This window comes from Anarhichas minor, unplaced genomic scaffold (assembly GCF_050575085.1).
Source record: "Anarhichas minor isolate MPS153535 unplaced genomic scaffold, ASM5057508v1 ptg000136l, whole genome shotgun sequence".
Lineage (NCBI taxonomy): Eukaryota > Metazoa > Chordata > Actinopteri > Perciformes > Anarhichadidae > Anarhichas > Anarhichas minor.
In genome coordinates, this window is record NW_027466582.1 from 16654308 (window position 1) to 16677706 (window position 23399).

Genomic DNA, 23399 nt, shown 5'->3' on the forward strand with positions numbered 1-23399 from the left:
ATCATGTTGTCTGGCATCTGAAATGGTTGCAGTCAAGTGTGAATGGTGCATTGAGCCTGGGCACGTGCACAATAGTCATCTTCAGCAGTTTCCGTAGTGTAGTGGTTATCACGTTTGCTTCACACGCGAAAGGTCCCCTGTTTCGAAACTGGGTGGAAACAGTATTCTTTGTTCCTGCTTACTCCACAAAATAAAACTCTACTTAGTGGAATTGTCCGAAACTGGATAAGAAGTACAACTGCCCCAGGGTTGGCTTTTCCTCCACACAATCAAAGTGTTCTGACTAGCGTTCCCAGCAAACTGGATGAAAAGAAGCAGAATTTTCCATTCTGATGTGCATGCATGCCGAGGTAGAGGATCATATCGTCAATGTGAAGCTGTCTCTGACAGCAGAAACATGCTCAATATGTATCGTCTCTGTGTTAAATGGCTGTTGTCTTATTAGCAATTGGTAGAAAACTCCCCGTCAGGGAATCGAACCCTGTTCTTCCGCGTGACAAGCGGAGATACTATCCACTATACTAACGAGGACTGTGCTAATAGCATTTTTGGCTAAATAAAAAAAAGTGCCGCTGTTCCGGCCTATGAAGGGAATTCTTGGAGCTATACAGGGGAGGCTTTAAGTGAAGTAGACATTTACTGTCACTCAATGACACAGCAGCTGTGACTGAATCCATTCGGAAATCATGTTGTCTGGCATCTGAAATGGTTGCAGTCAAGTGTGAATGGTGCATTGAGCCTGGGCACGTGCACAATAGTCATCTTCAGCAGTTTCCGTAGTGTAGTGGTTATCACGTTTGCTTCACACGCGAAAGGTCCCCCGTTCGAAACTGGGCGGAAACAGTATTCTTTGTTCCTGCTTACTCCACAAAATAAAACTCTACTTAGTGGAATTGTCCGAAACTGGATAAGAAGTACAACTGCCCCAGGGTTGGCTTTTCCTCCACACAATCAAAGTGTTCTGACTAGCGTTCCCAGCAAACTGGATGAAAAGAAGCAGAATTTTCCATTCTGATGTGCATGCATGCCGAGGTAGAGGATCATATCGTCAATGTGAAGCTGTCTCTGACAGCAGAAACATGCTCAATATGTATCGTCTCTGTGTTAAATGGCTGTTGTCTTACTAGCAACTGGTAGAAAACTCCCCGTCAGGGAATCGAACCCTGGTCTTCCGCGTGACAAGCGGAGATACTATCCACTATACTAACGAGGACTGTGCTAATAGCATTTTTGGCTAAATAAAAAAAAGTGCCGCTGTTCCGGCCTATGAAGGGAATTCTTGGAGCTATACAGGGGAGGCTTTAAGTGTAGTATACATTTACTGTCACTCAATGACACAGCAGCTGTGACTGAATCCATTCGGAAATCATGTTGTCTGGCATCTGAAATGGTTGCAGTCAAGTGTGAATGGTGCATTGAGCCTGGGCACGTGCACAATAGTCATCTTCAGCAGTTTCCGTAGTGTAGTGGTTATCACGTTCGCCTAACACGCGAAAGGTCCCCCTTTCGAAACTGGGCGGAAACAGTATTCTTTGTTCCTGCTTACTCCACAAAATAAAACTCTACTTAGTGGAATTGTCCGAAACTGGATAAGTACAACTGCCCCAGGGTTGGCTTTTCCTCCACACAGTCAAAGTGTTCTGACTAGCGTTCCCAGCAAACTGGATGAAAAGAAGCAGAATTTTCCATTCTGATGTGCATGCATGCCGAGGTAGAGGATCATATCGTCAATGTGAAGCTGTCTCTGACAGCAGAAATATGCTCAATATGTATCGTCTCTGTGTTAAATGGCTGTTGTCTTATTAGCAATTGGTAGAAAACTCCCCGTCAGGGAATCGAACCCTGGTCTTCCGCGTGACAAGCGGAGATACTATCCACTATACTAACGAGGACTGTGCTAATAGCATTTTTGGCTAAATAAAAAAAAGTGCCGCTGTTCCGGCCTATGAAGGGAATTCTTGGAGCTATACAGGGGAGGCTTTAAGTGTAGTATACATTTACTGTCACTCAATGACACAGCAGCTGTGACTGAATCCATTCGGAAATCATGTTGTCTGGCATCTGAAATGGTTGCAGTCAAGTGTGAATGGTGCATTGAGCCTGGGCACGTGCACAATAGTCATCTTCAGCAGTTTCCGTAGTGTAGTGGTTATCACGTTTGCTTCACACGCGAAAGGTCCCCCGTTCGAAACTGGGCGGAAACAGTATTCTTTGTTCCTGCTTACTCCACAAAATAAAACTCTACTTAGTGGAATTGTCCGAAACTGGATAAGAAGTACAACTGCCCCAGGGTTGGCTTTTCCTCCACACAATCAAAGTGTTCTGACTAGCGTTCCCAGCAAACTGGATGAAAAGAAGCAGAATTTTCCATTCTGATGTGCATGCATGCCGAGGTAGAGGATCATATCGTCAATGTGAAGCTGTCTCTGACAGCAGAAATATGCTCAATATGTATCGTCTCTGTGTTAAATGGCTGTTGTCTTATTAGCAATTGGTAGAAAACTCCCCGTCAGGGAATCGAACCCTGGTCTTCCGCGTGACAAGCGGAGATACTATCCACTATACTAACGAGGACTGTGCTAATAGCATTTTTGGCTAAATAAAAAAAAGTGCCGCTGTTCCGGCCTATGAAGGGAATTCTTGGAGCTATACAGGGGAGGCTTTAAGTGAAGTAGACATTTACTGTCACTCAATGACACAGCAGCTGTGACTGAATCCATTCGGAAATCATGTTGTCTGGCATCTGAAATGGTTGCAGTCAAGTGTGAATGGTGCATTGAGCCTGGGCACGTGCACAATAGTCATCTTCAGCAGTTTCCGTAGTGTAGTGGTTATCACGTTCGCCTAACACGCGAAAGGTCCCCCGTTCGAAACTGGGCGGAAACAGTATTCTTTGTTCCTGCTTACTCCACAAAATAAAACTCTACTTAGTGGAATTGTCCGAAACTGGATAAGTACAACTGCCCCAGGGTTGGCTTTTCCTCCACACAGTCAAAGTGTTCTGACTAGCGTTCCCAGCAAACTGGATGAAAAGAAGCAGAATTTTCCATTCTGATGTGCATGCATGCCGAGGTAGAGGATCATATCGTCAATGTGAAGCTGTCTCTGACAGCAGAAATATGCTCAATATGTATCGTCTCTGTGTTAAATGGCTGTTGTCTTATTAGCAATTGGTAGAAAACTCCCCGTCAGGGAATCGAACCCTGGTCTTCCGCGTGACAAGCGGAGATACTATCCACTATACTAACGAGGACTGTGCTAATAGCATTTTTGGCTAAATAAAAAAAAGTGCCGCTGTTCCGGCCTATGAAGGGAATTCTTGGAGCTATACAGGGGAGGCTTTAAGTGTAGTATACATTTACTGTCACTCAATGACACAGCAGCTGTGACTGAATCCATTCGGAAATCATGTTGTCTGGCATCTGAAATGGTTGCAGTCAAGTGTGAATGGTGCATTGAGCCTGGGCACGTGCACAATAGTCATCTTCAGCAGTTTCCGTAGTGTAGTGGTTATCACGTTTGCTTCACACGCGAAAGGTCCCCCGTTCGAAACTGGGCGGAAACAGTATTCTTTGTTCCTGCTTACTCCACAAAATAAAACTCTACTTAGTGGAATTGTCCGAAACTGGATAAGAAGTACAACTGCCCCAGGGTTGGCTTTTCCTCCACACAATCAAAGTGTTCTGACTAGCGTTCCCAGCAAACTGGATGAAAAGAAGCAGAATTTTCCATTCTGATGTGCATGCATGCCGAGGTAGAGGATCATATCGTCAATGTGAAGCTGTCTCTGACAGCAGAAACATGCTCAATATGTATCGTCTCTGTGTTAAATGGCTGTTGTCTTATTAGCAATTGGTAGAAAACTCCCCGTCAGGGAATCGAACCCTGGTCTTCCGCGTGACAAGCGGAGATACTATCCACTATACTAACGAGGACTGTGCTAATAGCATTTTTGGCTAAATAAAAAAAAGTGCCGCTGTTCCGGCCTATGAAGGGAATTCTTGGAGCTATACAGGGGAGGCTTTAAGTGTAGTATACATTTACTGTCACTCAATGACACAGCAGCTGTGACTGAATCCATTCGGAAATCATGTTGTCTGGCATCTGAAATGGTTGCAGTCAAGTGTGAATGGTGCATTGAGCCTGGGCACGTGCACAATAGTCATCTTCAGCAGTTTCCGTAGTGTAGTGGTTATCACGTTTGCTTCACACGCGAAAGGTCCCCCGTTCGAAACTGGGCGGAAACAGTATTCTTTGTTCCTGCTTACTCCACAAAATAAAACTCTACTTAGTGGAATTGTCCGAAACTGGATAAGAAGTACAACTGCCCCAGGGTTGGCTTTTCCTCCACACAATCAAAGTGTTCTGACTAGCGTTCCCAGCAAACTGGATGAAAAGAAGCAGAATTTTCCATTCTGATGTGCATGCATGCCGAGGTAGAGGATCATATCGTCAATGTGAAGCTGTCTCTGACAGCAGAAATATGCTCAATATGTATCGTCTCTGTGTTAAATGGCTGTTGTCTTATTAGCAATTGGTAGAAAACTCCCCGTCAGGGAATCGAACCCTGGTCTTCCGCGTGACAAGCGGAGATACTATCCACTATACTAACGAGGACTGTGCTAATAGCATTTTTGGCTAAATAAAAAAAAGTGCCGCTGTTCCGGCCTATGAAGGGAATTCTTGGAGCTATACAGGGGAGGCTTTAAGTGTAGTATACATTTACTGTCACTCAATGACACAGCAGCTGTGACTGAATCCATTCGGAAATCATGTTGTCTGGCATCTGAAATGGTTGCAGTCAAGTGTGAATGGTGCATTGAGCCTGGGCACGTGCACAATAGTCATCTTCAGCAGTTTCCGTAGTGTAGTGGTTATCACGTTTGCTTCACACGCGAAAGGTCCCCCGTTCGAAACTGGGCGGAAACAGTATTCTTTGTTCCTGCTTACTCCACAAAATAAAACTCTACTTAGTGGAATTGTCCGAAACTGGATAAGAAGTACAACTGCCCCAGGGTTGGCTTTTCCTCCACACAATCAAAGTGTTCTGACTAGCGTTCCCAGCAAACTGGATGAAAAGAAGCAGAATTTTCCATTCTGATGTGCATGCATGCCGAGGTAGAGGATCATATCGTCAATGTGAAGCTGTCTCTGACAGCAGAAACATGCTCAATATGTATCGTCTCTGTGTTAAATGGCTGTTGTCTTATTAGCAATTGGTAGAAAACTCCCCGTCAGGGAATCGAACCCTGTTCTTCCGCGTGACAAGCGGAGATACTATCCACTATACTAACGAGGACTGTGCTAATAGCATTTTTGGCTAAATAAAAAAAAGTGCCGCTGTTCCGGCCTATGAAGGGAATTCTTGGAGCTATACAGGGGAGGCTTTAAGTGTAGTAGACATTTACTGTCACTCAATGACACAGCAGCTGTGACTGAATCCATTCGGAAATCATGTTGTCTGGCATCTGAAATGGTTGCAGTCAAGTGTGAATGGTGCATTGAGCCTGGGCACGTGCACAATAGTCATCTTCAGCAGTTTCCGTAGTGTAGTGGTTATCACGTTCGCCTAACACGCGAAAGGTCCCCCGTTTGAAACTGGGCGGAAACAGTATTCTTTGTTCCTGCTTACTCCACAAAATAAAACTCTACTTAGTGGAATTGTCCGAAACTGGATAAGAAGTACAACTGCCCCAGGGTTGGCTTTTCCTCCACACAATCAAAGTGTTCTGACTAGCGTTCCCAGCAAACTGGATGAAAAGAAGCAGAATTTTCCATTCTGATGTGCATGCATGCCGAGGTAGAGGATCATATCGTCAATGTGAAGCTGTCTCTGACAGCAGAAATATGCTCAATATGTATCGTCTCTGTGTTAAATGGCTGTTGTCTTACTAACAACTGGTAGAAAACTCCCCGTCAGGGAATCGAACCCTGGTCTTCCGCGTGACAAGCGGAGATACTATCCACTATACTAACGAGGACTGTGCTAATAGCATTTTTGGCTAAATAAAAAAAAGTGCCGCTGTTCCGGCCTATGAAGGGAATTCTTGGAGCTATACAGGGGAGGCTTTAAGTGAAGTAGACATTTACTGTCACTCAATGACACAGCAGCTGTGACTGAATCCATTCGGAAATCATGTTGTCTGGCATCTGAAATGGTTGCAGTCAAGTGTGAATGGTGCATTGAGCCTGGGCACGTGCACAATAGTCATCTTCAGCAGTTTCCGTAGTGTAGTGGTTATCACGTTCGCCTAACACGCGAAAGGTCCCCCGTTCGAAACTGGGCGGAAACAGTATTCTTTGTTCCTGCTTACTCCACAAAATAAAACTCTACTTAGTGGAATTGTCCGAAACTGGATAAGTACAACTGCCCCAGGGTTGGCTTTTCCTCCACACAGTCAAAGTGTTCTGACTAGCGTTCCCAGCAAACTGGATGAAAAGAAGCAGAATTTTCCATTCTGATGTGCATGCATGCCGAGGTAGAGGATCATATCGTCAATGTGAAGCTGTCTCTGACAGCAGAAATATGCTCAATATGTATCGTCTCTGTGTTAAATGGCTGTTGTCTTATTAGCAATTGGTAGAAAACTCCCCGTCAGGGAATCGAACCCTGGTCTTCCGCGTGACAAGCGGAGATACTATCCACTATACTAACGAGGACTGTGCTAATAGCATTTTTGGCTAAATAAAAAAAAGTGCCGCTGTTCCGGCCTATGAAGGGAATTCTTGGAGCTATACAGGGGAGGCTTTAAGTGTAGTATACATTTACTGTCACTCAATGACACAGCAGCTGTGACTGAATCCATTCGGAAATCATGTTGTCTGGCATCTGAAATGGTTGCAGTCAAGTGTGAATGGTGCATTGAGCCTGGGCACGTGCACAATAGTCATCTTCAGCAGTTTCCGTAGTGTAGTGGTTATCACGTTCGCTTCACACGCGAAAGGTCCCCTGTTCGAAACTGGGCGGAAACAGTATTCTTTGTTCCTGCTTACTCCACAAAATAAAACTCTACTTAGTGGAATTGTCCGAAACTGGATAAGTACAACTGCCCCAGGGTTGGCTTTTCCTCCACACAATCAAAGTGTTCTGACTAGCGTTCCCAGCAAACTGGATGAAAAGAAGCAGAATTTTCCATTCTGATGTGCATGCATGCCGAGGTAGAGGATCATATCGTCAATGTGAAGCTGTCTCTGACAGCAGAAATATGCTCAATATGTATCGTCTCTGTGTTAAATGGCTGTTGTCTTATTAGCAATTGGTAGAAAACTCCCCGTCAGGGAATCGAACCCTGGTCTTCCGCGTGACAAGCGGAGATACTATCCACTATACTAACAAGGACTGTGCTAATAGCATTTTTGGCTAAATAAAAAAAAGTGCCGCTGTTCCGGCCTATGAAGGGAATTCTTGGAGCTATACAGGGGAGGCTTTAAGTGAAGTAGACATTTACTGTCACTCAATGACACAGCAGCTGTGACTGAATCCATTCGGAAATCATGTTGTCTGGCATCTGAAATGGTTGCAGTCAAGTGTGAATGGTGCATTGAGCCTGGGCACGTGCACAATAGTCATCTTCAGCAGTTTCCGTAGTGTAGTGGTTATCACGTTCGCCTAACACGCGAAAGGTCCCCCGTTCGAAACTGGGCGGAAACAGTATTCTTTGTTCCTGCTTACTCCACAAAATAAAACTCTACTTAGTGGAATTGTCCGAAACTGGATAAGTACAACTGCCCCAGGGTTGGCTTTTCCTCCACACAGTCAAAGTGTTCTGACTAGCGTTCCCAGCAAACTGGATGAAAAGAAGCAGAATTTTCCATTCTGATGTGCATGCATGCCGAGGTAGAGGATCATATCGTCAATGTGAAGCTGTCTCTGACAGCAGAAATATGCTCAATATGTATCGTCTCTGTGTTAAATGGCTGTTGTCTTATTAGCAATTGGTAGAAAACTCCCCGTCAGGGAATCGAACCCTGGTCTTCCGCGTGACAAGCGGAGATACTATCCACTATACTAACGAGGACTGTGCTAATAGCATTTTTGGCTAAATAAAAAAAAGTGCCGCTGTTCCGGCCTATGAAGGGAATTCTTGGAGCTATACAGGGGAGGCTTTAAGTGTAGTATACATTTACTGTCACTCAATGACACAGCAGCTGTGACTGAATCCATTCGGAAATCATGTTGTCTGGCATCTGAAATGGTTGCAGTCAAGTGTGAATGGTGCATTGAGCCTGGGCACGTGCACAATAGTCATCTTCAGCAGTTTCCGTAGTGTAGTGGTTATCACGTTTGCTTCACACGCGAAAGGTCCCCCGTTCGAAACTGGGCGGAAACAGTATTCTTTGTTACTGCTTACTCCACAAAATAAAACTCTACTTAGTGGAATTGTCCGAAACTGGATAAGAAGTACAACTGCCCCAGGGTTGGCTTTTCCTCCACACAATCAAAGTGTTCTGACTAGCGTTCCCAGCAAACTGGATGAAAAGAAGCAGAATTTTCCATTCTGATGTGCATGCATGCCGAGGTAGAGGATCATATCGTCAATGTGAAGCTGTCTCTGACAGCAGAAACATGCTCAATATGTATCGTCTCTGTGTTAAATGGCTGTTGTCTTATTAGCAATTGGTAGAAAACTCCCCGTCAGGGAATCGAACCCTGGTCTTCCGCGTGACAAGCGGAGATACTATCCACTATACTAACGAGGACTGTGCTAATAGCATTTTTGGCTAAATAAAAAAAAGTGCCGCTGTTCCGGCCTATGAAGGGAATTCTTGGAGCTATACAGGGGAGGCTTTAAGTGTAGTATACATTTACTGTCACTCAATGACACAGCAGCTGTGACTGAATCCATTCGGAAATCATGTTGTCTGGCATCTGAAATGGTTGCAGTCAAGTGTGAATGGTGCATTGAGCCTGGGCACGTGCACAATAGTCATCTTCAGCAGTTTCCGTAGTGTAGTGGTTATCACGTTTGCTTCACACGCGAAAGGTCCCCCGTTCGAAACTGGGCGGAAACAGTATTCTTTGTTCCTGCTTACTCCACAAAATAAAACTCTACTTAGTGGAATTGTCCGAAACTGGATAAGAAGTACAACTGCCCCAGGGTTGGCTTTTCCTCCACACAATCAAAGTGTTCTGACTAGCGTTCCCAGCAAACTGGATGAAAAGAAGCAGAATTTTCCATTCTGATGTGCATGCATGCCGAGGTAGAGGATCATATCGTCAATGTGAAGCTGTCTCTGACAGCAGAAATATGCTCAATATGTATCGTCTCTGTGTTAAATGGCTGTTGTCTTATTAGCAATTGGTAGAAAACTCCCCGTCAGGGAATCGAACCCTGGTCTTCCGCGTGACAAGCGGAGATACTATCCACTATACTAACGAGGACTGTGCTAATAGCATTTTTGGCTAAATAAAAAAAAGTGCCGCTGTTCCGGCCTATGAAGGGAATTCTTGGAGCTATACAGGGGAGGCTTTAAGTGTAGTATACATTTACTGTCACTCAATGACACAGCAGCTGTGACTGAATCCATTCGGAAATCATGTTGTCTGGCATCTGAAATGGTTGCAGTCAAGTGTGAATGGTGCATTGAGCCTGGGCACGTGCACAATAGTCATCTTCAGCAGTTTCCGTAGTGTAGTGGTTATCACGTTTGCTTCACACGCGAAAGGTCCCCCGTTCGAAACTGGGCGGAAACAGTATTCTTTGTTCCTGCTTACTCCACAAAATAAAACTCTACTTAGTGGAATTGTCCGAAACTGGATAAGAAGTACAACTGCCCCAGGGTTGGCTTTTCCTCCACACAATCAAAGTGTTCTGACTAGCGTTCCCAGCAAACTGGATGAAAAGAAGCAGAATTTTCCATTCTGATGTGCATGCATGCCGAGGTAGAGGATCATATCGTCAATGTGAAGCTGTCTCTGACAGCAGAAACATGCTCAATATGTATCGTCTCTGTGTTAAATGGCTGTTGTCTTATTAGCAATTGGTAGAAAACTCCCCGTCAGGGAATCGAACCCTGTTCTTCCGCGTGACAAGCGGAGATACTATCCACTACACTAACGAGGACTGTGCTAATAGCATTTTTGGCTAAATAAAAAAAAGTGCCGCTGTTCCGGCCTATGAAGGGAATTCTTGGAGCTATACAGGGGAGGCTTTAAGTGTAGTAGACATTTACTGTCACTCAATGACACAGCAGCTGTGACTGAATCCATTCGGAAATCATGTTGTCTGGCATCTGAAATGGTTGCAGTCAAGTGTGAATGGTGCATTGAGCCTGGGCACGTGCACAATAGTCATCTTCAGCAGTTTCCGTAGTGTAGTGGTTATCACGTTCGCCTAACACGCGAAAGGTCCCCCGTTTGAAACTGGGCGGAAACAGTATTCTTTGTTCCTGCTTACTCCACAAAATAAAACTCTACTTAGTGGAATTGTCCGAAACTGGATAAGAAGTACAACTGCCCCAGGGTTGGCTTTTCCTCCACACAATCAAAGTGTTCTGACTAGCGTTCCCAGCAAACTGGATGAAAAGAAGCAGAATTTTCCATTCTGATGTGCATGCATGCCGAGGTAGAGGATCATATCGTCAATGTGAAGCTGTCTCTGACAGCAGAAATATGCTCAATATGTATCGTCTCTGTGTTAAATGGCTGTTGTCTTATTAGCAATTGGTAGAAAACTCCCCGTCAGGGAATCGAACCCTGGTCTTCCGCGTGACAAGCGGAGATACTATCCACTATACTAACGAGGACTGTGCTAATAGCATTTTTGGCTAAATAAAAAAAAGTGCCGCTGTTCCGGCCTATGAAGGGAATTCTTGGAGCTATACAGGGGAGGCTTTAAGTGTAGTATACATTTACTGTCACTCAATGACACAGCAGCTGTGACTGAATCCATTCGGAAATCATGTTGTCTGGCATCTGAAATGGTTGCAGTCAAGTGTGAATGGTGCATTGAGCCTGGGCACGTGCACAATAGTCATCTTCAGCAGTTTCCGTAGTGTAGTGGTTATCACGTTTGCTTCACACGCGAAAGGTCCCCCGTTCGAAACTGGGCGGAAACAGTATTCTTTGTTACTGCTTACTCCACAAAATAAAACTCTACTTAGTGGAATTGTCCGAAACTGGATAAGAAGTACAACTGCCCCAGGGTTGGCTTTTCCTCCACACAATCAAAGTGTTCTGACTAGCGTTCCCAGCAAACTGGATGAAAAGAAGCAGAATTTTCCATTCTGATGTGCATGCATGCCGAGGTAGAGGATCATATCGTCAATGTGAAGCTGTCTCTGACAGCAGAAACATGCTCAATATGTATCGTCTCTGTGTTAAATGGCTGTTGTCTTATTAGCAATTGGTAGAAAACTCCCCGTCAGGGAATCGAACCCTGGTCTTCCGCGTGACAAGCGGAGATACTATCCACTATACTAACGAGGACTGTGCTAATAGCATTTTTGGCTAAATAAAAAAAAGTGCCGCTGTTCCGGCCTATGAAGGGAATTCTTGGAGCTATACAGGGGAGGCTTTAAGTGTAGTATACATTTACTGTCACTCAATGACACAGCAGCTGTGACTGAATCCATTCGGAAATCATGTTGTCTGGCATCTGAAATGGTTGCAGTCAAGTGTGAATGGTGCATTGAGCCTGGGCACGTGCACAATAGTCATCTTCAGCAGTTTCCGTAGTGTAGTGGTTATCACGTTTGCTTCACACGCGAAAGGTCCCCCGTTCGAAACTGGGCGGAAACAGTATTCTTTGTTCCTGCTTACTCCACAAAATAAAACTCTACTTAGTGGAATTGTCCGAAACTGGATAAGAAGTACAACTGCCCCAGGGTTGGCTTTTCCTCCACACAATCAAAGTGTTCTGACTAGCGTTCCCAGCAAACTGGATGAAAAGAAGCAGAATTTTCCATTCTGATGTGCATGCATGCCGAGGTAGAGGATCATATCGTCAATGTGAAGCTGTCTCTGACAGCAGAAATATGCTCAATATGTATCGTCTCTGTGTTAAATGGCTGTTGTCTTATTAGCAATTGGTAGAAAACTCCCCGTCAGGGAATCGAACCCTGGTCTTCCGCGTGACAAGCGGAGATACTATCCACTATACTAACGAGGACTGTGCTAATAGCATTTTTGGCTAAATAAAAAAAAGTGCCGCTGTTCCGGCCTATGAAGGGAATTCTTGGAGCTATACAGGGGAGGCTTTAAGTGTAGTATACATTTACTGTCACTCAATGACACAGCAGCTGTGACTGAATCCATTCGGAAATCATGTTGTCTGGCATCTGAAATGGTTGCAGTCAAGTGTGAATGGTGCATTGAGCCTGGGCACGTGCACAATAGTCATCTTCAGCAGTTTCCGTAGTGTAGTGGTTATCACGTTTGCTTCACACGCGAAAGGTCCCCCGTTCGAAACTGGGCGGAAACAGTATTCTTTGTTCCTGCTTACTCCACAAAATAAAACTCTACTTAGTGGAATTGTCCGAAACTGGATAAGAAGTACAACTGCCCCAGGGTTGGCTTTTCCTCCACACAATCAAAGTGTTCTGACTAGCGTTCCCAGCAAACTGGATGAAAAGAAGCAGAATTTTCCATTCTGATGTGCATGCATGCCGAGGTAGAGGATCATATCGTCAATGTGAAGCTGTCTCTGACAGCAGAAACATGCTCAATATGTATCGTCTCTGTGTTAAATGGCTGTTGTCTTATTAGCAATTGGTAGAAAACTCCCCGTCAGGGAATCGAACCCTGTTCTTCCGCGTGACAAGCGGAGATACTATCCACTACACTAACGAGGACTGTGCTAATAGCATTTTTGGCTAAATAAAAAAAAGTGCCGCTGTTCCGGCCTATGAAGGGAATTCTTGGAGCTATACAGGGGAGGCTTTAAGTGTAGTAGACATTTACTGTCACTCAATGACACAGCAGCTGTGACTGAATCCATTCGGAAATCATGTTGTCTGGCATCTGAAATGGTTGCAGTCAAGTGTGAATGGTGCATTGAGCCTGGGCACGTGCACAATAGTCATCTTCAGCAGTTTCCGTAGTGTAGTGGTTATCACGTTCGCCTAACACGCGAAAGGTCCCCCGTTTGAAACTGGGCGGAAACAGTATTCTTTGTTCCTGCTTACTCCACAAAATAAAACTCTACTTAGTGGAATTGTCCGAAACTGGATAAGAAGTACAACTGCCCCAGGGTTGGCTTTTCCTCCACACAATCAAAGTGTTCTGACTAGCGTTCCCAGCAAACTGGATGAAAAGAAGCAGAATTTTCCATTCTGATGTGCATGCATGCCGAGGTAGAGGATCATATCGTCAATGTGAAGCTGTCTCTGACAGCAGAAATATGCTCAATATGTATCGTCTCTGTGTTAAATGGCTGTTGTCTTACTAACAACTGGTAGAAAACTCCCCGTCAGGGAATCGAACCCTGGTCTTCCGCGTGACAAGCGGAGATACTATCCACTATACTAACGAGGACTGTGCTAATAGCATTTTTGGCTAAATAAAAAAAAGTGCCGCTGTTCCGGCCTATGAAGGGAATTCTTGGAGCTATACAGGGGAGGCTTTAAGTGAAGTAGACATTTACTGTCACTCAATGACACAGCAGCTGTGACTGAATCCATTCGGAAATCATGTTGTCTGGCATCTGAAATGGTTGCAGTCAAGTGTGAATGGTGCATTGAGCCTGGGCACGTGCACAATAGTCATCTTCAGCAGTTTCCGTAGTGTAGTGGTTATCACGTTCGCCTAACACGCGAAAGGTCCCCCGTTCGAAACTGGGCGGAAACAGTATTCTTTGTTCCTGCTTACTCCACAAAATAAAACTCTACTTAGTGGAATTGTCCGAAACTGGATAAGTACAACTGCCCCAGGGTTGGCTTTTCCTCCACACAGTCAAAGTGTTCTGACTAGCGTTCCCAGCAAACTGGATGAAAAGAAGCAGAATTTTCCATTCTGATGTGCATGCATGCCGAGGTAGAGGATCATATCGTCAATGTGAAGCTGTCTCTGACAGCAGAAATATGCTCAATATGTATCGTCTCTGTGTTAAATGGCTGTTGTCTTATTAGCAATTGGTAGAAAACTCCCCGTCAGGGAATCGAACCCTGGTCTTCCGCGTGACAAGCGGAGATACTATCCACTATACTAACGAGGACTGTGCTAATAGCATTTTTGGCTAAATAAAAAAAAGTGCCGCTGTTCCGGCCTATGAAGGGAATTCTTGGAGCTATACAGGGGAGGCTTTAAGTGTAGTATACATTTACTGTCACTCAATGACACAGCAGCTGTGACTGAATCCATTCGGAAATCATGTTGTCTGGCATCTGAAATGGTTGCAGTCAAGTGTGAATGGTGCATTGAGCCTGGGCACGTGCACAATAGTCATCTTCAGCAGTTTCCGTAGTGTAGTGGTTATCACGTTCGCTTCAAACGCGAAAGGTCCCCTGTTCGAAACTGGGCGGAAACAGTATTCTTTGTTCCTGCTTACTCCACAAAATAAAACTCTACTTAGTGGAATTGTCCGAAACTGGATAAGTACAACTGCCCCAGGGTTGGCTTTTCCTCCACACAATCAAAGTGTTCTGACTAGCGTTCCCAGCAAACTGGATGAAAAGAAGCAGAATTTTCCATTCTGATGTGCATGCATGCCGAGGTAGAGGATCATATCGTCAATGTGAAGCTGTCTCTGACAGCAGAAATATGCTCAATATGTATCGTCTCTGTGTTAAATGGCTGTTGTCTTATTAGCAATTGGTAGAAAACTCCCCGTCAGGGAATCGAACCCTGGTCTTCCGCGTGACAAGCGGAGATACTATCCACTATACTAACGAGGACTGTGCTAATAGCATTTTTGGCTAAATAAAAAAAAGTGCCGCTGTTCCGGCCTATGAAGGGAATTCTTGGAGCTATACAGGGGAGGCTTTAAGTGAAGTAGACATTTACTGTCACTCAATGACACAGCAGCTGTGACTGAATCCATTCGGAAATCATGTTGTCTGGCATCTGAAATGGTTGCAGTCAAGTGTGAATGGTGCATTGAGCCTGGGCACGTGCACAATAGTCATCTTCAGCAGTTTCCGTAGTGTAGTGGTTATCACGTTCGCCTAACACGCGAAAGGTCCCCCGTTCGAAACTGGGCGGAAACAGTATTCTTTGTTCCTGCTTACTCCACAAAATAAAACTCTACTTAGTGGAATTGTCCGAAACTGGATAAGTACAACTGCCCCAGGGTTGGCTTTTCCTCCACACAGTCAAAGTGTTCTGACTAGCGTTCCCAGCAAACTGGATGAAAAGAAGCAGAATTTTCCATTCTGATGTGCATGCATGCCGAGGTAGAGGATCATATCGTCAATGTGAAGCTGTCTCTGACAGCAGAAATATGCTCAATATGTATCGTCTCTGTGTTAAATGGCTGTTGTCTTATTAGCAATTGGTAGAAAACTCCCCGTCAGGGAATCGAACCCTGGTCTTCCGCGTGACAAGCGGAGATACTATCCACTATACTAACGAGGACTGTGCTAATAGCATTTTTGGCTAAATAAAAAAAAGTGCCGCTGTTCCGGCCTATGAAGGGAATTCTTGGAGCTATACAGGGGAGGCTTTAAGTGTAGTATACATTTACTGTCACTCAATGACACAGCAGCTGTGACTGAATCCATTCGGAAATCATGTTGTCTGGCATCTGAAATGGTTGCAGTCAAGTGTGAATGGTGCATTGAGCCTGGGCACGTGCACAATAGTCATCTTCAGCAGTTTCCGTAGTGTAGTGGTTATCACGTTTGCTTCACACGCGAAAGGTCCCCCGTTCGAAACTGGGCGGAAACAGTATTCTTTGTTCCTGCTTACTCCACAAAATAAAACTCTACTTAGTGGAATTGTCCGAAACTGGATAAGAAGTACAACTGCCCCAGGGTTGGCTTTTCCTCCACACAATCAAAGTGTTCTGACTAGCGTTCCCAGCAAACTGGATGAAAAGAAGCAGAATTTTCCATTCTGATGTGCATGCATGCCGAGGTAGAGGATCATATCGTCAATGTGAAGCTGTCTCTGACAGCAGAAATATGCTCAATATGTATCGTCTCTGTGTTAAATGGCTGTTGTCTTATTAGCAATTGGTAGAAAACTCCCCGTCAGGGAATCGAACCCTGGTCTTCCGCGTGACAAGCGGAGATACTATCCACTATACTAACGAGGACTGTGCTAATAGCATTTTTGGCTAAATAAAAAAAAGTGCCGCTGTTCCGGCCTATGAAGGGAATTCTTGGAGCTATACAGGGGAGGCTTTAAGTGAAGTAGACATTTACTGTCACTCAATGACACAGCAGCTGTGACTGAATCCATTCGGAAATCATGTTGTCTGGCATCTGAAATGGTTGCAGTCAAGTGTGAATGGTGCATTGAGCCTGGGCACGTGCACAATAGTCATCTTCAGCAGTTTCCGTAGTGTAGTGGTTATCACGTTCGCCTAACACGCGAAAGGTCCCCCGTTCGAAACTGGGCGGAAACAGTATTCTTTGTTCCTGCTTACTCCACAAAATAAAACTCTACTTAGTGGAATTGTCCGAAACTGGATAAGTACAACTGCCCCAGGGTTGGCTTTTCCTCCACACAGTCAAAGTGTTCTGACTAGCGTTCCCAGCAAACTGGATGAAAAGAAGCAGAATTTTCCATTCTGATGTGCATGCATGCCGAGGTAGAGGATCATATCGTCAATGTGAAGCTGTCTCTGACAGCAGAAACATGCTCAATATGTATCGTCTCTGTGTTAAATGGCTGTTGTCTTATTAGCAATTGGTAGAAAACTCCCCGTCAGGGAATCGAACCCTGTTCTTCCGCGTGACAAGCGGAGATACTATCCACTATACTAACGAGGACTGTGCTAATAGCATTTTTGGCTAAATAAAAAAAAGTGCCGCTGTTCCGGCCTATGAAGGGAATTCTTGGAGCTATACAGGGGAGGCTTTAAGTGTAGTAGACATTTACTGTCACTCAATGACACAGCAGCTGTGACTGAATCCATTCGGAAATCATGTTGTCTGGCATCTGAAATGGTTGCAGTCAAGTGTGAATGGTGCATTGAGCCTGGGCACGTGCACAATAGTCATCTTCAGCAGTTTCCGTAGTGTAGTGGTTATCACGTTCGCCTAACACGCGAAAGGTCCCCCGTTTGAAACTGGGCGGAAACAGTATTCTTTGTTCCTGCTTACTCCACAAAATAAAACTCTACTTAGTGGAATTGTCCGAAACTGGATAAGAAGTACAACTGCCCCAGGGTTGGCTTTTCCTCCACACAATCAAAGTGTTCTGACTAGCGTTCCCAGCAAACTGGATGAAAAGAAGCAGAATTTTCCATTCTGATGTGCATGCATGCCGAGGTAGAGGATCATATCGTCAATGTGAAGCTGTCTCTGACAGCAGAAATATGCTCAATATGTATCGTCTCTGTGTTAAATGGCTGTTGTCTTACTAACAACTGGTAGAAAACTCCCCGTCAGGGAATCGAACCCTGGTCTTCCGCGTGACAAGCGGAGATACTATCCACTATACTAACGAGGACTGTGCTAATAGCATTTTTGGCTAAATAAAAAAAAGTGCCGCTGTTCCGGCCTATGAAGGGAATTCTTGGAGCTATACAGGGGAGGCTTTAAGTGAAGTAGACATTTACTGTCACTCAATGACACAGCAGCTGTGACTGAATCCATTCGGAAATCATGTTGTCTGGCATCTGAAATGGTTGCAGTCAAGTGTGAATGGTGCATTGAGCCTGGGCACGTGCACAATAGTCATCTTCAGCAGTTTCCGTAGTGTAGTGGTTATCACGTTCGCCTAACATGCGAAAGGTCCCCCGTTCGAAACTGGGCGGAAACAGTATTCTTTGTTCCTGCTTACTCCACAAAATAAAACTCTACTTAGTGGAATTGTCCGAAACTGGATAAGTACAACTGCCCCAGGGTTGGCTTTTCCTCCACACAGTCAAAGTGTTCTGACTAGCGTTCCCAGCAAACTGGATGAAAAGAAGCAGAATTTTCCATTCTGATGTGCATGCATGCCGAGGTAGAGGATCATATCGTCAATGTGAAGCTGTCTCTGACAGCAGAAATATGCTCAATATGTATCGTCTCTGTGTTAAATGGCTGTTGTCTTATTAGCAATTGGTAGAAAACTCCCCGTCAGGGAATCGAACCCTGGTCTTCCGCGTGACAAGCGGAGATACTATCCACTATACTAACGAGGACTGTGCTAATAGCATTTTTGGCTAAATAAAAAAAAGTGCCGCTGTTCCGGCCTATGAAGGGAATTCTTGGAGCTATACAGGGGAGGCTTTAAGTGTAGTATACATTTACTGTCACTCAATGACACAGCAGCTGTGACTGAATCCATTCGGAAATCATGTTGTCTGGCATCTGAAATGGTTGCAGTCAAGTGTGAATGGTGCATTGAGCCTGGGCACGTGCACAATAGTCATCTTCAGCAGTTTCCGTAGTGTAGTGGTTATCACGTTTGCTTCACACGCGAAAGGTCCCCTGTTCGAAACTGGGCGGAAACAGTATTCTTTGTTCCTGCTTACTCCACAAAATAAAACTCTACTTAGTGGAATTGTCCGAAACTGGATAAGAAGTACAACTGCACCCGGGGTTGGCTTTTCCTCTACACAATCAAAGAGTTCTGACTAGCGTTCCCAGCAAACTGGATGAAAAGAAGCAGAATTTTCCATTCTGATGTGCATGCATGCCGAGGTAGAGGATCATATCGTCAATGTGAAGCTGTCTCTGACAGCAGAAACATGCTCAATATGTATCGTCTCTGTGTTAAATGGCTGTTGTCTTACTAGCAACTGGTAGAAAACTCCCCGTCAGGGAATCGAACCCTGGTCTTCCGCGTGACAAGCGGAGATACTATCCACTATACTAACGAGGACTGTGCTAATAGCATTTTTGGCTAAATAAAAAAAAGTGCCGCTGTTCCGGCCTATGAAGGGAATTCTTGGAGCTATACAGGGGAGGCTTTAAGTGAAGTAGACATTTACTGTCACTCAATGACACAGCAGCTGTGACTGAATCCATTCGGAAATCATGTTGTCTGGCATCTGAAATGGTTGCAGTCAAGTGTGAATGGTGCATTGAGCCTGGGCACGTGCACAATAGTCATCTTCAGCAGTTTCCGTAGTGTAGTGGTTATCACGTTCGCCTAACACGCGAAAGGTCCCCCGTTCGAAACTGGGCGGAAACAGTATTCTTTGTTCCTGCTTACTCCACAAAATAAAACTCTACTTAGTGGAATTGTCCGAAACTGGATAAGTACAACTGCCCCAGGGTTGGCTTTTCCTCCACACAGTCAAAGTGTTCTGACTAGCGTTCCCAGCAAACTGGATGAAAAGAAGCAGAATTTTCCATTCTGATGTGCATGCATGCCGAGGTAGAGGATCATATCGTCAATGTGAAGCTGTCTCTGACAGCAGAAATATGCTCAATATGTATCGTCTCTGTGTTAAATGGCTGTTGTCTTATTAGCAATTGGTAGAAAACTCCCCGTCAGGGAATCGAACCCTGGTCTTCCGCGTGACAAGCGGAGATACTATCCACTATACTAACGAGGACTGTGCTAATAGCATTTTTGGCTAAATAAAAAAAAGTGCCGCTGTTCCGGCCTATGAAGGGAATTCTTGGAGCTATACAGGGGAGGCTTTAAGTGTAGTATACATTTACTGTCACTCAATGACACAGCAGCTGTGACTGAATCCATTCGGAAATCATGTTGTCTGGCATCTGAAATGGTTGCAGTCAAGTGTGAATGGTGCATTGAGCCTGGGCACGTGCACAATACTCATCTTCAGCAGTTTCCGTAGTGTAGTGGTTATCACGTTCGCTTCACACGCGAAAGGTCCCCTGTTCGAAACTGGGCGGAAACAGTATTCTTTGTTCCTGCTTACTCCACAAAATAAAACTCTACTTAGTGGAATTGTCCGAAACTGGATAAGTACAACTGCCCCAGGGTTGGCTTTTCCTCCACACAATCAAAGTGTTCTGACTAGCGTTCCCAGCAAACTGGATGAAAAGAAGCAGAATTTTCCATTCTGATGTGCATGCATGCCGAGGTAGAGGATCATATCGTCAATGTGAAGCTGTCTCTGACAGCAGAAATATGCTCAATATGTATCGTCTCTGTGTTAAATGGCTGTTGTCTTATTAGCAATTGGTAGAAAACTCCCCGTCAGGGAATCGAACCCTGGTCTTCCGCGTGACAAGCGGAGATACTATCCACTATACTAACGAGGACTGTGCTAATAGCATTTTTGGCTAAATAAAAAAAAGTGCCGCTGTTCCGGCCTATGAAGGGAATTCTTGGAGCTATACAGGGGAGGCTTTAAGTGAAGTAGACATTTACTGTCACTCAATGACACAGCAGCTGTGACTGAATCCATTCGGAAATCATGTTGTCTGGCATCTGAAATGGTTGCAGTCAAGTGTGAATGGTGCATTGAGCCTGGGCACGTGCACAATAGTCATCTTCAGCAGTTTCCGTAGTGTAGTGGTTATCACGTTCGCCTAACACGCGAAAGGTCCCCCGTTCGAAACTGGGCGGAAACAGTATTCTTTGTTCCTGCTTACTCCACAAAATAAAACTCTACTTAGTGGAATTGTCCGAAACTGGATAAGTACAACTGCCCCAGGGTTGGCTTTTCCTCCACACAGTCAAAGTGTTCTGACTAGCGTTCCCAGCAAACTGGATGAAAAGAAGCAGAATTTTCCATTCTGATGTGCATGCATGCCGAGGTAGAGGATCATATCGTCAATGTGAAGCTGTCTCTGACAGCAGAAATATGCTCAATATGTATCGTCTCTGTGTTAAATGGCTGTTGTCTTATTAGCAATTGGTAGAAAACTCCCCGTCAGGGAATCGAACCCTGGTCTTCCGCGTGACAAGCGGAGATACTATCCACTATACTAACGAGGACTGTGCTAATAGCATTTTTGGCTAAATAAAAAAAAGTGCCGCTGTTCCGGCCTATGAAGGGAATTCTTGGAGCTATACAGGGGAGGCTTTAAGTGTAGTATACATTTACTGTCACTCAATGACACAGCAGCTGTGACTGAATCCATTCGGAAATCATGTTGTCTGGCATCTGAAATGGTTGCAGTCAAGTGTGAATGGTGCATTGAGCCTGGGCACGTGCACAATAGTCATCTTCAGCAGTTTCCGTAGTGTAGTGGTTATCACGTTTGCTTCACACGCGAAAGGTCCCCCGTTCGAAACTGGGCGGAAACAGTATTCTTTGTTCCTGCTTACTCCACAAAATAAAACTCTACTTAGTGGAATTGTCCGAAACTGGATAAGAAGTACAACTGCCCCAGGGTTGGCTTTTCCTCCACACAATCAAAGTGTTCTGACTAGCGTTCCCAGCAAACTGGATGAAAAGAAGCAGAATTTTCCATTCTGATGTGCATGCATGCCGAGGTAGAGGATCATATCGTCAATGTGAAGCTGTCTCTGACAGTAGAAATATGCTCAATATGTATCGTCTCTGTGTTAAATGGCTGTTGTCTTATTAGCAATTGGTAGAAAACTCCCCGTCAGGGAATCGAACCCTGGTCTTCCGCGTGACAAGCGGAGATACTATCCACTATACTAACGAGGACTGTGCTAATAGCATTTTTGGCTAAATAAAAAAAAGTGCCGCTGTTCCGGCCTATGAAGGGAATTCTTGGAGCTATACAGGGGAGGCTTTAAGTGTAGTATACATTTACTGTCACTCAATGACACAGCAGCTGTGACTGAATCCATTCGGAAATCATGTTGTCTGGCATCTGAAATGGTTGCAGTCAAGTGTGAATGGTGCATTGAGCCTGGGCACGTGCACAATAGTCATCTTCAGCAGTTTCCGTAGTGTAATGGTTATCACGTTCGCTTCACACGCGAAAGGTCCCCTGTTCGAAACTGGGCGGAAACAGTATTCTTTGTTCCTGCTTACTCCACAAAATAAAACTCTACTTAGTGGAATTGTCCGAAACTGGATAAGTACAACTGCCCCAGGGTTGGCTTTTCCTCCACACAATCAAAGTGTTCTGACTAGCGTTCCCAGCAAACTGGATGAAAAGAAGCAGAATTTTCCATTCTGATGTGCAACCTTTCATGCATGCCGAGGTAGAGGATTATATCGTCAATGTGAAGCTGTCTCTGACAGCAGAAACATGCTCAATATGTATCGTCTCTGTGTTAAATGGCTGTTGTCTTACTAGCAACTGGTAGAAATCTCCCCGTCAGGGAATCGAACCCTAGTCTTCCGCATGACAAGCGGAGATACTATCCACTATACTAACGAGGACAGCGCTAGTAGCATTTTTGGCTAAATAAAAAAAAAGTGCCGTTGTTCCGGCCTATGAAGGGAATTCTTGGAGCTATACAGGGGAGGCTTTAAGTGAAGTAGACATTTACTGTCACTCAATGACACAGCAGCTGTGACTGAATCCATTCGGAAATCATGTTGTCTGGCATCTGAAATGGTTGCAGTCAAGTGTGAATGGTGCATTGAGCCTGGGCACGTGCACAATAGTCATCTTCAGCAGTTTCCGTAGTGTAGTGGTTATCACGTTCGCCTAACACGCGAAAGGTCCCCCGTTCGAAACTGGGCGGAAACAGTATTCTTTGTTCCTGCTTACTCCACAAAATAAAACTCTACTTAGTGGAATTGTCCGAAACTGGATAAGTACAACTGCCCCAGGGTTGGCTTTTCCTCCACACAGTCAAAGTGTTCTGACTAGCGTTCCCAGCAAACTGGATGAAAAGAAGCAGAATTTTCCATTCTGATGTGCATGCATGCCGAGGTAGAGGATCATATCGTCAATGTGAAGCTGTCTCTGACAGCAGAAATATGCTCAATATGTATCGTCTCTGTGTTAAATGGCTGTTGTCTTATTAGCAATTGGTAGAAAACTCCCCGTCAGGGAATCGAACCCTGGTCTTCCGCGTGACAAGCGGAGATACTATCCACTATACTAACGAGGACTGTGCTAATAGCATTTTTGGCTAAATAAAAAAAAGTGCCGCTGTTCCGGCCTATGAAGGGAATTCTTGGAGCTATACAGGGGAGGCTTTAAGTGTAGTATACATTTACTGTCACTCAATGACACAGCAGCTGTGACTGAATCCATTCGGAAATCATGTTGTCTGGCATCTGAAATGGTTGCAGTCAAGTGTGAATGGTGCATTGAGCCTGGGCACGTGCACAATAGTCATCTTCAGCAGTTTCCGTAGTGTAGTGGTTATCACGTTTGCTTCACACGCGAAAGGTCCCCCGTTCGAAACTGGGCGGAAACAGTATTCTTTGTTCCTGCTTACTCCACAAAATAAAACTCTACTTAGTGGAATTGTCCGAAACTGGATAAGAAGTACAACTGCCCCA

The 23399-nt window shown here is 44.8% G+C and overlaps 34 non-coding genes across 34 annotated transcripts; all 34 read left to right on the forward strand.

Moving 5' to 3' along the window:
- The first annotated feature begins 770 nt into the window (after positions 1–770).
- trnav-cac (transfer RNA valine (anticodon CAC)) lies at positions 771–843 on the forward strand. The gene has a single exon. It is a non-coding gene; the product is annotated as a tRNA-Val (tRNA).
- Positions 844–1452: 609 nt separating this feature from the next.
- trnav-aac (transfer RNA valine (anticodon AAC)) lies at positions 1453–1525 on the forward strand. Its single transcript has one exon. It is a non-coding gene; the product is annotated as a tRNA-Val (tRNA).
- Positions 1526–2131: 606 nt separating this feature from the next.
- Positions 2132–2204, forward strand: trnav-cac (transfer RNA valine (anticodon CAC)). The gene has a single exon. It is a non-coding gene; the product is annotated as a tRNA-Val (tRNA).
- A 609-nt stretch (positions 2205–2813) lies between these two features.
- Positions 2814–2886, forward strand: trnav-aac (transfer RNA valine (anticodon AAC)). The gene has a single exon. It is a non-coding gene; the product is annotated as a tRNA-Val (tRNA).
- A 606-nt stretch (positions 2887–3492) lies between these two features.
- trnav-cac (transfer RNA valine (anticodon CAC)) lies at positions 3493–3565 on the forward strand. The gene has a single exon. It is a non-coding gene; the product is annotated as a tRNA-Val (tRNA).
- Positions 3566–4174: 609 nt separating this feature from the next.
- On the forward strand, positions 4175–4247 carry trnav-cac (transfer RNA valine (anticodon CAC)). The gene has a single exon. It is a non-coding gene; the product is annotated as a tRNA-Val (tRNA).
- A 609-nt stretch (positions 4248–4856) lies between these two features.
- On the forward strand, positions 4857–4929 carry trnav-cac (transfer RNA valine (anticodon CAC)). The gene has a single exon. It is a non-coding gene; the product is annotated as a tRNA-Val (tRNA).
- A 609-nt stretch (positions 4930–5538) lies between these two features.
- trnav-aac (transfer RNA valine (anticodon AAC)) lies at positions 5539–5611 on the forward strand. Its single transcript has one exon. It is a non-coding gene; the product is annotated as a tRNA-Val (tRNA).
- Positions 5612–6220: 609 nt separating this feature from the next.
- trnav-aac (transfer RNA valine (anticodon AAC)) lies at positions 6221–6293 on the forward strand. Its single transcript has one exon. It is a non-coding gene; the product is annotated as a tRNA-Val (tRNA).
- A 606-nt stretch (positions 6294–6899) lies between these two features.
- On the forward strand, positions 6900–6972 carry trnav-cac (transfer RNA valine (anticodon CAC)). The gene has a single exon. It is a non-coding gene; the product is annotated as a tRNA-Val (tRNA).
- Positions 6973–7578: 606 nt separating this feature from the next.
- trnav-aac (transfer RNA valine (anticodon AAC)) lies at positions 7579–7651 on the forward strand. The gene has a single exon. It is a non-coding gene; the product is annotated as a tRNA-Val (tRNA).
- Positions 7652–8257: 606 nt separating this feature from the next.
- trnav-cac (transfer RNA valine (anticodon CAC)) lies at positions 8258–8330 on the forward strand. The gene has a single exon. It is a non-coding gene; the product is annotated as a tRNA-Val (tRNA).
- A 609-nt stretch (positions 8331–8939) lies between these two features.
- On the forward strand, positions 8940–9012 carry trnav-cac (transfer RNA valine (anticodon CAC)). Its single transcript has one exon. It is a non-coding gene; the product is annotated as a tRNA-Val (tRNA).
- A 609-nt stretch (positions 9013–9621) lies between these two features.
- On the forward strand, positions 9622–9694 carry trnav-cac (transfer RNA valine (anticodon CAC)). The gene has a single exon. It is a non-coding gene; the product is annotated as a tRNA-Val (tRNA).
- A 609-nt stretch (positions 9695–10303) lies between these two features.
- trnav-aac (transfer RNA valine (anticodon AAC)) lies at positions 10304–10376 on the forward strand. Its single transcript has one exon. It is a non-coding gene; the product is annotated as a tRNA-Val (tRNA).
- Positions 10377–10985: 609 nt separating this feature from the next.
- On the forward strand, positions 10986–11058 carry trnav-cac (transfer RNA valine (anticodon CAC)). The gene has a single exon. It is a non-coding gene; the product is annotated as a tRNA-Val (tRNA).
- A 609-nt stretch (positions 11059–11667) lies between these two features.
- trnav-cac (transfer RNA valine (anticodon CAC)) lies at positions 11668–11740 on the forward strand. Its single transcript has one exon. It is a non-coding gene; the product is annotated as a tRNA-Val (tRNA).
- A 609-nt stretch (positions 11741–12349) lies between these two features.
- Positions 12350–12422, forward strand: trnav-cac (transfer RNA valine (anticodon CAC)). The gene has a single exon. It is a non-coding gene; the product is annotated as a tRNA-Val (tRNA).
- A 609-nt stretch (positions 12423–13031) lies between these two features.
- trnav-aac (transfer RNA valine (anticodon AAC)) lies at positions 13032–13104 on the forward strand. Its single transcript has one exon. It is a non-coding gene; the product is annotated as a tRNA-Val (tRNA).
- A 609-nt stretch (positions 13105–13713) lies between these two features.
- On the forward strand, positions 13714–13786 carry trnav-aac (transfer RNA valine (anticodon AAC)). Its single transcript has one exon. It is a non-coding gene; the product is annotated as a tRNA-Val (tRNA).
- A 606-nt stretch (positions 13787–14392) lies between these two features.
- On the forward strand, positions 14393–14465 carry trnal-caa (transfer RNA leucine (anticodon CAA)). Its single transcript has one exon. It is a non-coding gene; the product is annotated as a tRNA-Leu (tRNA).
- A 606-nt stretch (positions 14466–15071) lies between these two features.
- trnav-aac (transfer RNA valine (anticodon AAC)) lies at positions 15072–15144 on the forward strand. The gene has a single exon. It is a non-coding gene; the product is annotated as a tRNA-Val (tRNA).
- A 606-nt stretch (positions 15145–15750) lies between these two features.
- On the forward strand, positions 15751–15823 carry trnav-cac (transfer RNA valine (anticodon CAC)). Its single transcript has one exon. It is a non-coding gene; the product is annotated as a tRNA-Val (tRNA).
- A 609-nt stretch (positions 15824–16432) lies between these two features.
- On the forward strand, positions 16433–16505 carry trnav-aac (transfer RNA valine (anticodon AAC)). Its single transcript has one exon. It is a non-coding gene; the product is annotated as a tRNA-Val (tRNA).
- Positions 16506–17111: 606 nt separating this feature from the next.
- Positions 17112–17184, forward strand: trnav-aac (transfer RNA valine (anticodon AAC)). Its single transcript has one exon. It is a non-coding gene; the product is annotated as a tRNA-Val (tRNA).
- Positions 17185–17793: 609 nt separating this feature from the next.
- Positions 17794–17866, forward strand: trnav-aac (transfer RNA valine (anticodon AAC)). Its single transcript has one exon. It is a non-coding gene; the product is annotated as a tRNA-Val (tRNA).
- A 606-nt stretch (positions 17867–18472) lies between these two features.
- Positions 18473–18545, forward strand: trnav-cac (transfer RNA valine (anticodon CAC)). The gene has a single exon. It is a non-coding gene; the product is annotated as a tRNA-Val (tRNA).
- Positions 18546–19155: 610 nt separating this feature from the next.
- trnav-aac (transfer RNA valine (anticodon AAC)) lies at positions 19156–19228 on the forward strand. The gene has a single exon. It is a non-coding gene; the product is annotated as a tRNA-Val (tRNA).
- A 606-nt stretch (positions 19229–19834) lies between these two features.
- On the forward strand, positions 19835–19907 carry trnav-cac (transfer RNA valine (anticodon CAC)). Its single transcript has one exon. It is a non-coding gene; the product is annotated as a tRNA-Val (tRNA).
- Positions 19908–20513: 606 nt separating this feature from the next.
- On the forward strand, positions 20514–20586 carry trnav-aac (transfer RNA valine (anticodon AAC)). The gene has a single exon. It is a non-coding gene; the product is annotated as a tRNA-Val (tRNA).
- A 606-nt stretch (positions 20587–21192) lies between these two features.
- On the forward strand, positions 21193–21265 carry trnav-cac (transfer RNA valine (anticodon CAC)). The gene has a single exon. It is a non-coding gene; the product is annotated as a tRNA-Val (tRNA).
- A 609-nt stretch (positions 21266–21874) lies between these two features.
- Positions 21875–21947, forward strand: trnav-cac (transfer RNA valine (anticodon CAC)). Its single transcript has one exon. It is a non-coding gene; the product is annotated as a tRNA-Val (tRNA).
- A 615-nt stretch (positions 21948–22562) lies between these two features.
- Positions 22563–22635, forward strand: trnav-aac (transfer RNA valine (anticodon AAC)). The gene has a single exon. It is a non-coding gene; the product is annotated as a tRNA-Val (tRNA).
- A 606-nt stretch (positions 22636–23241) lies between these two features.
- trnav-cac (transfer RNA valine (anticodon CAC)) lies at positions 23242–23314 on the forward strand. Its single transcript has one exon. It is a non-coding gene; the product is annotated as a tRNA-Val (tRNA).
- The last annotated feature ends 85 nt before the right edge of the window (positions 23315–23399 follow it).